A 12,919-nucleotide genomic window follows, 5' to 3' on the forward strand; every position below is an offset into this window, starting at 1 on the left:
TTCATAATACTCTGCGAGTTATGCTATTTATTTAAAAGATTTATTTAAACTTTTTCGTGTTAATTAAGTTAGAATCTTACACAAGACACACATTCCACCATGGAGATTGAAATCTGTAGGAAACAATACAAAAACAAGCTCTTAGAGAGATTGTGAAATTTGTTTTGGTTTTAGGATTTTGAAAGTCATTTTCTCAGAAGAAATGCCAACTCTAACATTAAAGTGAGGAAAGTGAGGACTGACAGGATTTCTGTATTAATATTTTAAAGAAAATATTTGTAAATTTTTTAGAAAGCTTGCAACTTTAATTTAAATGGAAGATGCTATTAAGTGTGTCCATTAAAATATCCCTTAATTCCTTAACTCTTTGTCATGATACTGTTTCCTTCGCTAACAACTTGGTAACTCTGAAATCCATAATTAAAATTTTCTGTTATTGCTGTAGTATTGACCTACCAATGGCTTCTAAGATTTTAAAGTCCATTACTTACTGTCCTTCTATTACAATAAAATCCAATATGTACAAACACTTTGAGTATATGAATGAGTTAAACATTTCTATTTTTTGAATTTGCATCATAACATTTTGTTTTCTTTAACAGAAAATCCTTTCTCTTTGATCCCATTCATATTTTTTAAAAATTGCTTTTGTCTTAAGTCATGTCTGTGAATATGTGCCTTGGTGGAGGCATGTGCACGGAAATGAAGGTACTTGCAGAAGTGAGAGGGTTCTAATGTGTCTCAGGTGGAGTCACTGACGGTTGTTAATTTCCAGACACAGGTGCTGGAAACAACTCACATCCTCTGGAAGAGTGACGAGCAACAAATTCTCTTAATCTAATCACTGAGCCATTTCTTCAGCTCTATGTCTCATTTATTATAAGGAGAAAGTTTAGGAATTAATGGTGTAAAAACCCCTATATTTGAGAAACTGTTTTTTTTTTATTTACAGGTACTTTTCTGTTGAATAAACCATATCAAAGTTTCCTTTTTCAGAACTACTTGGAAGAAGGAGAAATGAGATTTAGAACAAAATATTCTGTGGATCACTACATGAGAAGCATGTTTAAAATTAACCATCAAAGAAATATCAAAGGGATGGAAGTTGAATGCTAAAAGACCCATTCAGCAACCCTAAACAGTGAAGGGAAAGAAATTAGAAAGCTGAAGTGGAGATGTGGATAAATAATGCAAAAGTTATCACCTGTTACTTTGGCTGAAATTTACTATGACAAACAGAAGAAACTCCCTAGACAGGAAATACACAAATAATCATCAAGCAATAGTAGCTTCTCCCAGAGTCAATAAAAAAAAATAAGATCATATTCATGTCTGTGTAATGAATCTCTCTTTTGTTCACACTTGTATTTGCATAAGAATATATGTGCATAATATTTGTATGTGTACATGCACATGCCTGATATTTCTGTGCCACCTCTGAGCCTCTAATTAAATCTGTCTGGCTCCTTAGTCTTTATGCACACATTACATTAAAATGCTGGAGAACATCACAGTACTTGATATGGGGGAGGGGGGAGAAATCACAGCCTTTGAATGTTTTCTATCACTCAAAGAGTTTAAGTCCACTCAAGTACTTTCCATAGGATTCATTAAACACTAAGTCACTATTTTACATCTTTAATGAAATTAGTTATCAACTTATTCACAAATTCTCATGCAGTCGTGCATAACACATAACATTTAAACATCAAAATTTGAATTTATCATTTGATTTCTCCTTACCAATTTTTGTTATAATAGTAACATTTGTTATCTTATCAATTTATTTAATAAGTTTGTTATCCAGGTGTATTGGCACACTTTTTCAATTCTGTAGTGTAAGAACCTGAGAACAAATTGCTGTAAGTTCAAGGCCAACCTGATCTATTGAGTGAGTTCTAGGTCAGATAGGTAGACAGAGTAAGATCCAATCTAAAACAAAAAAACAAATCACTAGTCCCTCCAAGTCCCTGTTCTTTAACAGAGTGTAGACTCCTTAAAAAGAGAGGCCATGTATCATAAACTGAGGGACGCACTACTTTTAAACATAAGGAAATAAAACTTAAACGGTATAATTCCTAAATATATTTTAGATACTTACACTTACTGATAAGTGTAGTTCTCTACATTCATCAAAGAAACTTCACTTCACAACAGACAAGACCAAGACTAATCAAAATGCAGAGAATAAGAGCTTTAGTGATGATCAATCCTAACTGATATACCACCAACACAGTTCTTGTACCCAAGATTCAGGGTTTATGGAACAGGGAGCACAAAGATTCTAAGAGCGAGAGAAGCAGGAACTTTGCTGTGAGACTGTGTCTCCTGAAAAATGTCAGTCACTACACCATGAACTCTCATCAATATGACTTGACAGTGGTGAAGCCATAGGAGATACTAACACAGAACAGGAAAAGCTCACCTCACAGGGTCCAATCCTAGACAAAGAACCACAGGCAACTACGGAGAAATTGTCTTGTGTAGGGAAGAGTCCTCCCCCAGTTGGTTATCTAATACCAAATGGTCTGTGAGATTGTATGCATATCAATAACATTAGGCAGACAGAGCAGCTGTATTTACACAATTTGCAGAAAGTTTGCTTGGGAGAGGTTAGGAGAGGAGAAGGGATTGGAGAAACGATGTAATTATGCTAGAACTTCAAAGCATATGATTTGAAGATATATTTTGAAAATTGGTATAACTTTGAATGTCTTGGACAGGCTATTCTCGTATTATTTCAGAGTGAGTTTTTCTTCACTCTCATGAGGATTTCCATTTTTCTGATGTATGTGTGTAGACTGCCTCCTCACTGATTGCTATGCTTTTAATTTTCAAAGTCAGCAGCAGACAGTTCCTTTATCAGCCTTTAATAAAATGTAGTTAACATCAAGTCTAGCTTGGCACATCAATCCAAACGTTGTTAACAATTTCATACTAAGTGTACAGCATAGTCATTAAAACTGTTGTATCTGTTCCCAATCATCGCTCAAATAGAACATTTTCTACTGATTGCGCACCACGTAGACACTGCCCCTCTGCTCATCTCTTGATTTGGTAGTTTCTGAAGAAGACTGACATATGTGGAGGTTGTACTGAAAGTATGTAGCACTCCTTAATAAAGGTAAATCAATGCCACATAAATCACAATATTTAAGACCTCTCCAGTGCCTGTTTGCTGATATTGAATGTGTCCAAGTCCCCTCACCCAGGTCCCTGGTGGTGAGGACCATGGGAAGGAGTTGGGGGTGAGGCTGGGGAATGAATTTTCAATGCAGGTTTGCCAGCACACAGTTTTCGTCAGTCAAAACATTCTTATTTGAATAGTGTTATTCATGCTCTACTGGGGGGGGGCATATTTACCAGTTCATTTCATCGAAGGGTTTTAGATCAATTTCTTGGTGATGGTAATGCAGGGAAAATTTCTCCGCCTTGTAAGGAGGCAAAGGACAAATATAATCTTATTTTAATTATTTAAATATCACATTAGAGAGTTGCTTCAAAATTTGATGGTTAGTTGCATCCCCTCTTAATCTTTTATATCCAATATTCTCGTTTTACATTTAGGACAGGGGTCGAGACTCCAAATTTCCACTAGCTCTCAGGAGATGGTGGTTCTTATGAACAATGAAAATGGACCATACGATGAACAGTGTGGCACTGGTGCAAAACCCTAAAAGTCCATACAGAAGGCAATGCTGGTGAATTTGGCTTTGACTATCAGCTTCGTTGCACACAAGCACCGGCTGCAAATGTTTAGAAACTGCATCTCAGCTATCACTCGAATACAATGAAATATTGATGGTAAAATATAACCGTTAGCTTTTGTTTGTTTTTAAATTCCTGGATGCTTCAAATGTACTCTAACAGAATTTGGCTTTGTTTATACAACTGATTGAGGTCATCTTCCAACTATGTAAAGGCAGTTAGATGAGATAGCGTTATGCGGCACCTTAGCAATTTTATGCCTATTTTTGGCAATTTTACTTCTGTTCCCCCCCGCCCCCGCCCTATTGACCAAGAACCTCTAGTTTCCCAAATTTTGGAACTGTCCGTGGAGTCTTCCTAGTTCCCTTATTAATAGGTGAAGCGGACCCTGGACTCACACAACTTGGATGGTTTCTATTTTATGTAATTACTGTAAGTCTCTGCTAGATGCCACACTTTCTTTTTCGGTAGCTGGGAATCAGTTTTAACGTTGGCCCAGGATACCGCGTAATTAAGTGTGTACTGTATTTTGAAGTCTCTCTCTCTCTACTCCTATCATTTTTACTTCGGTCCTCATCAAATCACAAATTGACGAATCGTTCAGTCATTGTGGAACCATTTGGTCTTAAAAGTTAATCTTGGCAGAGCAGATTTATACAGCGACCTGTGCCAGAGGAGTCTTGTTTGGATGGTAGTTCTTTCTTTTATTAACAAGAGGAATGCTGTGGGGTAACCATCGCCTGGGCAGGACTCGAAGCTGTTTCACTACAATGGGGATAAATTGGCTGTACTCCACTGACACTTCCACCAGCCTGTCCTTGTGACTGATGGCTCCCATTTGTAAGATGTCAGGCCAAGGTCTGAGGAACTTCCTCGAGCAGTGTAAATTGGCCCACTTGGCTTCATCAGCATAGTAATCTCAGCAGAGGCACAGGTCTGCCATTCTATCAGTTGATTGGGTTCACTGAAAGTTGTGATTCTCAAATTGTTCTGCTTCGCAGCTAAGAAGCATTACATTAGAAACGCGGAGGGTGAATATAACTGACTTGGAATGTCTTCCAAATGTAAGGTTTGATAAAAATGGCTGAAAGGATACTTGTATGTTAAAATAATTGCACATTTGACTCCATAAACCACTTTGAGACTTTGACAAGTTTGTTTATTGGGACCTCATCTTTAATATGATCCTTTAGTTTTATTTGTCAAAGTTACATTTATTGCTTATTTTCAAGTGTGTGCATGTATGTTATGTGTTTATTCAAGTATGTGTGTTTGCATGACACATGTGTGGATGACAGAGGACAACTTGTGGGAGTTAATTTTCTCCTTCTACCATGTATGTCTTAGGAATGGAACTCATGATTTTAGGCTTGATGGCAAACGCCTTTATCTGCTGAGCAGTTTCACTGGCCCTAATATTATCTTTTTTATAGGAAGTATGTTTTACCTATAGATCTAATCTTCCTGTGAAATGTATACAATGCTTAATAAATGTATAAATAATAAGAGTGGCTGAGAAGTAATTCTACCTAGCATATACACCTGACATATCAGTCTAGAATATGATTGTGCAGGCCTTTTCTTTTGTCATCATAAATATATATCCCTGCCACAGAATACTTTTCCTGATTCTATGTTCTTCTGAGAGGTTACCCATTTATTCTGAACGTGTAGTTCTTGAAGTATTTTCTGGATAAGTTTAGATGGCTGGGGAAAATACTTTATTTGGAACTGTCTTATATGGTTTGTTCTTTGAACGTTGTCTGCAATGACTGGACTAAATGGACATGTAAGGCAACGAGAATTAACCACAAGTCATTTGAAGCACAGTGTGCTGAATAAGGGAATAGAACATATGTGAAATGATACAAAATAGTGAACATGCTTTTCTCAATGGGCTTAGAAACTGCTCTGCACAGACTTTCCTAAAACAGCTTATACGTGCTTAAAGATAATGGAAATTTAAGTAAAATATACTATGATGAATAATAAGAAACATTATAAAATAACTTTAGTGGAAATGTTTGTATTTTATTCTACTCTTTAACTTTTTTAAAAAAGTGTATTTTTCTCTCACATAATACCTCCCAATTGCATTTGTCCTCCCTCCAACCCTCCTACTCCCTTCCCTTAAATCCTTCCTCCTTCAGATTCAGTCTCCTCCATTTCCCTTCATAACTCAAAATTGAATTGATTTTTCCCTACAATATGTTTTAGTAAAACAAACAAAAGATACCAATGCAAAACAAAATGAAGGAAGAGCATCACTCCAAACTGTAAAGTCTGTTTTGTGTTGACCAATTGGCTAGGGACCTACCCTGGAAAACGGTTGATAAACCCAGGAGCACTCCACTGAAGAAAACTAACTTTTTTCTTTCTTTTCTTTTTTTCTCTTGGTGTCCATTCTAAATAGTTTCTTGTTTAGGGGTGGTTCTTGGTTTCTTCTTTGTCTTCTAAGAGCTGGCATTTTGTCTGGTTTGAATCTTTTTGTTTAGTATCTTGAATAGATGTCCAATGATGTTAGGAAACAAAGGAGTTAGGACCTTTTTAGAATACCAAAGTTTGCTGATTAGTATTACTATAAAAACTCATAATGAAGAAATAAGGATGGGTTAATGGAAAGGGGAAAAATAAATAATGTAGAAATGATAAAGTTAAATAAAAATATTTTCGTAACTTTAAAAAAGCAAAACAAAACACAGCAGTAATTTTATTCCTAGGTTTGTACTTTATAAAACCTCAAGGAAGATGTCCTTAAGGAAGAGGTGTGGAGATGTTAAGAGGGGACAAGGAACAAGACAGCTCATCTGGGATCAGGCAGAGGCTAGGTAGAGGCCAGCGCTGTAAAGCTTTGCTTATTGGCTGCACAAAGCTCACTTGAGTGGTCTGAGAGTGTTTCAGCCATGAGACTGTTATTATTTGATAGGGAAATGCTGGCCTAGATTTCAAAGGTGGTCAGCAGCAGGTAAGGCTACCAATCTACGAGCTTCAGGATGCTCTCCTGCTTTTTCAGGGTCTGCCAAGCCTGGCCCTTTTCCTTCTTTGTGGGGATGTGCTTCTTCTGCTAGGTAGCCATGATCCTGCAAAAGGCAGCCATGACCTCGTTGTCTTGCGGACCCACTGCCTTAGCACCTGCCAGCTCAACTCCTCCTTTGCCAACCTCTGCAGGTCATTCTTCTTGATATGGTTGTGTGCCCTGAGTGCCTTCAGCTCACCCTTTGCAGCTCGACAAGGACCTCATCCTCGGAGTCCCAGCAGGCTAGTACTCGGGCTTCAGTAGGCCCTGGGCAATCAGCTCCTTCTTGATTGTGACCCTCCAGGGACTTTGTATGTGGCACAGCGAATGGTTTGTTCTGATTTCAGGGAGAGGTGCTTGCTCCATCAACACCTGATTCTCCTATTCCAGACATGTCAGCAGTAGGAGGGTCTTTCATAGGGTAAATAGTCCTCCATTAGGGCCTACAGCAGGTGCTGTGTAAGGCCACTTAAGGGACACCCATTTAATGGCTGCTCAGGCTGAACCTCAAACTTCTTCATCAGGGCATCTACATTTTTGTGTTCAGTTCAGTCAGCAGTTCTATGAGGCCTTTCTTCTTGTCAGCAACAGCTGCTACTCGAGCCCCATCCTTCTTCCCCTCTAGCAGATTCTCTTGGATGCAGTGCTGGGAGTAGTGTTTCCCTAGTGTGGGAATCTTACAATGTGTACCTTCTTCATCAGTGGGCTTCAGGAGCTCTTCTAGTGTTCGTACCTCTTCGTTGGCTCCTCCAGTATTTGTACCTTCTCACTGGTGATGTCAGCACAATAGGTCTCAACTGAGGCCTCGAACCTGTTGGGAGCATCATTCTTGGAGATCTGTGGTACATTGATTGGGTCATCAATACATTCACATTCCTGGATCTTGGGATGAACATTTTTGGATTTGGGTCTTTCTGGGTCAGGGCCTGACCCATGTCCTGTTTTTGCTTCCAGTTTCTGCCTCTTGGGCTTCACATGTTTGCAGGGAGCATCAAGCTAATGGTCTCGACCTAGCTTCAGGAATCGTTCACCTTTCTTATCCTGCCAGTCGATAAAGATGTGTGTTTCATATCCCAGTACAAGCAGTTGCCTCCATGCAGAGTAGCAGGGTCTCAAGCTCCAGCTGCAGCGTGTCCTGCTCCTCAATACCTATGCCACTGGCCTATGAGTGGTCAGAACTGCTCTGTACTAGGGGCAGACCTTCAGGCAGTCCAAAGACTTGAAGTAGCACACAAGACTGCAGTAGGCAGTTTTTCAGTTTTCTCATGGTCCAGGAGATGGGACCCTTCCTGGAATGTTCTGAGGATTGAGAAGTGATGCTTGTCACGTGCCAAGTTAAGTGCCTGGCACAGAAGTGGCAAATAACAATATTTTAACATCAGTCAATGTCTCTTCCTTGGTCTTTCTGGATGAAATGAATATTGTCTCTCATTATAAACATAGATATCTTATGAAGCCAACTCTAATGACAGGAGAACAGTTGCTTCTGTCTTTGGTTCAAGTCTGTAGGACCAAAATGATTGTTATGAAGAATCTCACTGGTACTCAAACCAGAAGCTACTTCTTAGTGCATAATGGGAGCAAACTCAATTTCTTATTCTTATTCTTAAAAACAGTTTAGCATTGAACCATCTTCCTGGGTTGATTTCTATTCTCTTAAATTTGTAATGATTTGTTTTATTAACTAGAATATAGTTTAAGTATATTGGTGAAAGTTTCATGTATGTGGATTAGGTAATTCTGGATTAGGTGATCTGTATAAAATTATCATAATGTCCAATAGATTGATGGAGGTGTGTGTGTGTGTGTGTGTGTGTGTGTGTGTGTGTGTGTATGAGAGAGAGAGAGAGAGAGAGAGAGAGAGAGAGAGAGAGAGAGAGGAGAAAGTGTGTGTTTAAAACAGTGCCTCTCTGTAGCTCAGTCTATCCTGTGTGTCACAGTACAGCTGAGGCAGATCTCTGACTTTCAGCAATTGTCCTGCATTAGCCTTCCAAATGCTCAGTGTATAAATATGAACAAGCAAAATCAAATATATTTTTTCTGAGTCTTTTTCTTCAAGATCCTCATAGTTTGACAAATTGCATTGAATGCTCCAACTCCAATAGAGAATGATCTATTTTTCATAAAATTATATCACTTTTGCTTCAGAAAATAGCTTGATACACTGTTATTAGGTATATATGCTAAATATTTAAAAATTATTGGAGAATTGAGTCCTTAATTATTATTTAACCTTCTGTGTTAGCTCTGATAACTTTCTTTTTTTTTGGCATTTGCTCTGTGTTAAACGCAACAATATGCATTTAATTTGATTACAAATACCATGATATAGTTTCTCTGGATATTTTCTTTAAGGTATAGGTATCTTTATATGTACAATGTAGATACAGCTTATCAGACATCATGTAGTTGGTCCTTATTTACCTATGTTGACAGTGCTTGTCATATACTGGGATCCCCACTTTTGTTTTTAAAGATATATTTGCATACATACATATGTGAGTGTTTTGCCTGCGTATATTTCTGTGTACCATGTGTGTGCTTGATACATACAGAAGCTGGAACAGGGTATTGGATCCCTTGAGAATGGAGTTATAAATATCTGTGAGCTACTATGCAGGTGCTGGGAATCAAACTCAGTTCCTTTAAAAAACACCCAGTGTTCTTAAGCTGTCCAGCGTCCTCATTTCATGTTCCAGTTCTCCACATTCCAGAAGCCCACTGTTCATGTTCTCTTATTCTAGAATTTTTTCCCTGGAGTGGTTTATATGCAAGGATCTATGCTCTGAAACTCATTCATTTTGCTCTCTAATTTTGGCTACAGAAGTTGGAGCGATGTCGGTCTTTGTCCTATGAATCTAGTAGCAGATTGCTTTAAGTCAGTTTAGCTTTCATTTAATGTTAGGGTGGAGTGACAGCTTCTATCATCTTTATACTATACTTGTTTAAATCATAGAATTAAATATCTACTGCCCGAGTTACTCATCTTCCATATAAATGGATGCATTACAGGCATTTTTTAGATAGCTTTAGCTTAGCAACTCAATGATTCAACTATAAGAGATGATGTTTGGAAAATACTTATTTTTTTATATTTACCCCTATTTAATATACTCTTGTACTAATCACTCAAAGTGTTCTGGTTTTCTCAAGAAGAGTTGTAACATCTTCAAGAGAAGTAAAACTAGAGATGCTTCTCTCAACATTTAGCTAAATAGAACAGCTCAGAATATTAGCATCCTCCCCAAAGGACAAAGGACAAAGTACCTCAAAACATAATGAGACTCAAGTTCTTGTGACTGCCAATACATTCATTCCGAATTTATCATTTTGTTATATTACATACATTAGCTTATTTGATAAGAGATAATTGACAATGTAAGATAGAGATTGCTGAAGTGTATATTTCTACTCACTTGGTCTTTTTGTTCTCTGGTTACAGAATGAAATAAATAAAAGAAGACAGTGAGAGCTAGGGATGCCTGATTTTCTCTAGAGGAGGAAAAGGAAAAAGGTAACAAGACTCATGCTCAGAATCTGACTTCACTACTTCCTCCTGCCACTCACCTGCACGTGATCCTGGGATCTACACAGAAGTTTAGCTGAAGGCAGGACTCCATGACAAAGCCTCTGTGAGATTGCTGGAGCCGGGTGTGACTTTTCAGTAACACAGCTCTTTCTGAGTCACTGATATGCAGACAATTCACGCTGTACCCATGCTCCTGTAAAGGCACTGGATTATCACAGTAGATTTGGGTAGTATTGTTGCTGTAGTGTGCCATGAGTACCCTTATTTTTTTGAGCACACTTTCCCCCTACAGCATCTTAGAAATACTCATGCAACGCATATAAACAAAAATTTCACAGATCAAAGATTTCAGAAGTATCAGTGATGTGATGTGACAATAGGCTAGGTATGAATATGTCAGGACTCCCTGCTAGTAGTACTTCTGTTCCTCTCCTTTATATACTAAGTACATCATCCTTCAGAATAACAGCGTTCAGAGTGACTGCCATCCTTGATGGCTTTTCACTGCTTACTTTCTTTTCTTTGGACACATTTGGGTCAGTTTGAACCTTGCTTTGTGTCTGGCTTTCACAGCTCGTACAGGTACTTAAAAGTTGAAATTTTCTAGATGCTTGTATGTAAAAATAATTATTTCTCATTTTGCCTCAATTCTATTTACAGAAGGGTCATTTAAAAGTATTATTTCTAGAGTATATAGATTTTTTTAAAAAAATTTCTTTAGTTTTACACTCCAGATTTTTACTCCCCTCCTGGTCTACCACCAGAGAGTTCCACATCCCATATCTCCTCCCTGCCTCACCCACCCACCTCGCACTCCCCCCCTTCCCCATCTCCACAAGGATGTCCCCACCACAACCACCACACAAGACCTCTAAACTTCCAGGGGCCTCCAGTCTTTTGAAGGTTAGATGCATCTTCTCTGACTGAACCCAGACCCAGGATTCCTCTGCTGTATATGTGTTGGAGGCCTCATCTCACTGATGCTTGCTCCTTGGTTGATGATCCAGTGTCTAAGAGATCTCAGGGGTCCAGGTTAATTGAAACTTCTGGTCCGCCTACAGGGTTGCCCTCCTCCTCAGCTTCCTTCAGCTTTTCCTTAATTCAACCACAGGGGTCAACAACTTCTGTTCGTTGGTTGTGTGCACATGTCTGCATCTGACTCTTTCAGCTGCTAGTTGGGTCTTTTGGAGAGCAGTCATGGTAGGTCACTTTTTATGAATGCCCCATAGCTTCAGTAATTGTGGCAGGTCTTGGGGCCACCCCTTGAGCTGGATTACACTTTGAGTCTGTTGCTAGACATTCTTTTCCTCAGGTCCTTCTTCATTTCTATCAGACAGGAAGAACTTTCAGAAAGGTCAGACAGGTCAGAGTTTGGCTGTAGGATAGCAATCCCATCCCTTCCTTGATGCCCTTTCTTTCTGCTGGAGGTGGATTCATTAAGTTCCTTTTCCCCACTGTAGGGCCTTTCATCCCCCCTTTGAGTCCTGAGAGTCTCTCACTTCCCATGTCTCTGGTACATTCTAGAGGGTTCTTTCAACTATCTTCCTCCCGAAGTTGCCTGTTTCCATTCTTTCTACTGGCCCTCAGGGTTTCATTCCTTTTTCCCCACCCAATACCATATCATGTTCTCATCTCCCCCACACCATCCCCTTTCCTTCCCCTGTCCCTCCTTCCCTCCCCCTTTGTGGTTGCTTTCTTCCTCCTCCCAAGTGGAACTGAGGCATACTCACTTGGCCCCTTCAGTTTGTTGACCTTTTGTGTCTGTGGACTGTATCTTGGGTATTCTGTACTTGTTTTTGGCTAATATTCACTTATTAGTGAGAACATACCATCCACGTCCTTTAGGGACTGTATACCTCACTCAGGATGACATTTTCTAGTTCCATCCATTTGTCTGCAAAACTCAGGACGTCCTCATTCTTAATAATGGGATAGTATTCCATTGTGTAAATGAATCAAATTGTCTCGTACCAAGAAAATGAAAAGTTTATAATGTCTCATCAGTGTTTATCGTGGGTGAAATTTTGCATCTTTGCTACCAATGTATTAATTAGAACATTGTCACACTTTCAGAATTCCTCAGAAAGTAGTTGACTATTGGAGGCTTAGCATTGCTGGCAATATGATTCAATAATGAAAGCATGACTACACATTACAAAAATACTATTTATAAACATGACTATTTATTAATGAAAGGTGTAGACAAAATTAGTAGTGATTTGGCATTTTTAGATTATGCATTTCACAAATTTATTCTAGACCATTCTTAGTGGTCCAATATTCACCTTTAATATGCCATCAAGTACCTCTGATTCTCTCTCTCTCTATCTCCCTATCTCACCCTGTGCACATGCATACCTATGTGTGTGCACACACATACACACATATACATATACACACAAAGCTGTGGACAAACACATGTATACAAAAATTCACATACACATACACACCCACGTGCACGTGCACACACACACACACACACACACACACACACACACACCTTGACACACTGAGCATGATGAAAAAGAACAAAATTAGATAATACAAAGAAGTCTTACCAGGCTATTTTCAGGGATACTACTAAAAGATTCTAAAGGTCTCCATAAGAGACTCTAAGATCAACTATTGACAAATGGTATTTCATAAAATTGAAAAGCTTCTATGAG

General features: G+C 38.7%; 1 pseudogene; it reads right to left on the reverse strand.

The window, feature by feature from the left end:
* Positions 1 to 6,679: 6,679 nt before the first annotated feature.
* On the reverse strand, positions 6,680 to 10,506 carry Tada3-ps2 (transcriptional adaptor 3, pseudogene 2; annotated as a pseudogene).
* Between the last annotated feature and the right edge of the window lie 2,413 nt (positions 10,507 to 12,919).

Source organism: Rattus norvegicus, chromosome 8 (assembly GCF_036323735.1).
Source record: "Rattus norvegicus strain BN/NHsdMcwi chromosome 8, GRCr8, whole genome shotgun sequence".
Taxonomy (NCBI): domain Eukaryota; kingdom Metazoa; phylum Chordata; class Mammalia; order Rodentia; family Muridae; genus Rattus; species Rattus norvegicus.